The sequence below is a fragment of the Henckelia pumila genome, chromosome 4, assembly GCF_033568475.1.
Source record: "Henckelia pumila isolate YLH828 chromosome 4, ASM3356847v2, whole genome shotgun sequence".
In the NCBI taxonomy this organism is placed as follows: Eukaryota; Viridiplantae; Streptophyta; class Magnoliopsida; order Lamiales; family Gesneriaceae; genus Henckelia; species Henckelia pumila.
Window position 1 is genome coordinate 142,717,896 of NC_133123.1, and position 2,130 is coordinate 142,720,025.

The 2,130-nt window shown below is 43.9% G+C and overlaps 1 pseudogene; it reads left to right on the plus strand.

Annotated features, from left to right (window-relative positions):
• Nucleotides 1-267: 267 nt before the first annotated feature.
• LOC140861937 (subtilisin-like protease SBT3) lies at nt 268-1,899 on the plus strand (annotated as a pseudogene).
• Nucleotides 1,900-2,130: the final 231 nt, after the last annotated feature.

Genomic DNA, 2,130 nt, shown 5'->3' on the forward strand with positions numbered 1-2,130 from the left:
AATTCCTAGCTAAACATCACTCTAAAAGCAATCTAAACAATCTAAAAGGCAAGAGTTGTCTACCGAGAAACACACCTTGGAATCAAACCAGCTCCCAATGTGGCGACTTACGTACAGTTCAAGAGGACCGTCACAGAGCTGTCCGTTCGTGCTAACGCCTGACATATTGGCTCCTGGTGATCTGATCTTGGCATCCAACCCTTCAAAATCTCCGTAGTAGATGCACACCACTTCTTCAATGATTTCAACGTCGTCTTTGGAACATCAATGACATGTCCACATGTTGCTGGAGTGGCAGCCCTTCTAAAAGGTGCGCACCTCGACTTGGACCCGACAACCATACGATCTGTCATAATGACAAGTGCTTATAATTTTGACAAGAAGGGAAATTCCGTAGAGGATGTGGGATTCAAGAACCAACCTGCCATTCCTTTGGCCATGAGGGCTGGACATATCAATTCAAACAAGGCATCAGATCGACCATGGATTGATATACAATCCAACCACGCAAGATTACATCAATCTTCTGTATCACAAGGTCAAGATCCTACAACTGTTCTTATCACAAGGTCTAGATCTTACAATTTCTCCCATCAAAAGTTTGAATCCTAGAACTGTTTTTATCACGGCGCTTGACAGGTTTCCAACTATGATGAAGATGTTATAATTGGTTTAGACGATACTGGGGTGTGGCCAGAGAACAAAAAGCTTCAATGACTACGAAATGAGTGATGTTCCATCGAGATAGAAGAGGCGAATGTGAACGTGGCGAGCAGTTTAGTTCCTCTCTGTGCAACACAAAACTCACAAGAACACGTTATTTTAACAGAGTTTTACTTGCTCAGTATCCCAACGTGACTTTATCGATGAAATATGCTCGGGACACGGTAGGGCATGTGACTCACACTTCATCAACGACAGCTGGGATCCTTGTCCATGGCGCGTGAATCTTCGGATATGCTCCAGGGACTGCAACCAAAGTTGCCTCAAATTCTCGGGGTTGCGATGTACAAGGCCCTTTGGGATGAAGGGTCTTATATTTCTGATATTTTTGCTGTTATCGATCAGGCAATTGCGAATGGCGTTGATGTGCTATCTTTGTCATTTGACTTCGACGGGGAAGCCTTGTTCGAGGATCCCGTTGCTATAGCCACTTTTGCTGCAATAGAAACGGGTATTTTTTTTTACATCGACTGGAAACTCTGGGCCGAGTGAAGAGACTCTACATAGTATATGGGACCCCCTCGGTTCTCACATTGCTACCGGCACAGATTTAGCTAGAGTTCTATATGCAAGCTTCATATCCAGCATTGTTCGTAAGCCTTGAAGAAGGCCAAAAGATCCTAGATTACGTCAACAATTACTCAGATCCTAAAGCAAGAGTTGTCTACCGAGAAACACATCTTGGAATCAAACCAGCTCCCAAATTGGCGAGTTACAGTTCAAAAGGACCGTAACAGAGCTGCCCGTTCGTGCTAAAACCTGACATCTTGGCTTCTGGTGATATGATCTTGGCATCAAGCCTACAACTTATCCGATAACAGTGTAATAGATGCATACCACCTCTTCAATGATTTCAAACTCATCTCCGGAACATCAATGACATGTCCACATGCTGCTGGAGTGGCAACCCTTTTAAAAGGTGTGCACCTCGACTTGGACCCGACAGCCATACGATCTGTCATGATGACAAGTGCTTAAAATTTTGATAACGCGGGAAATCCCATTGAGGATATGGGATTCAAGAACCAACCCGCCATTCCTTTGGCCCTGGGGGATGGACATATCAATCCAAACAAGGCATTAAACCTCGAATTGATATACGATGCAACCACGCGAGATTACATGAATCTTTTGTGTGCATTGAACTCCAATGCTGGATATGAAGCTTGCATATAAAACTATAGCTAAATCTATGCCGAAAGCACCGTGAGAACCCAGGGTGTCCCATATATTATGTAGAGTCTTTTCACTTTGCCCAGCATTTCCAGATTGATGTCGAAACAAAAAATCCGTTTCGATTGCAACAAAAGTGGCTATAACAATGGGATCCTCGAACAAGGCTACCCTGTCGAAGCCAAATGACAAAGATATCACGTCAACGTTAGACATGCTTATCGGTTCCACGGT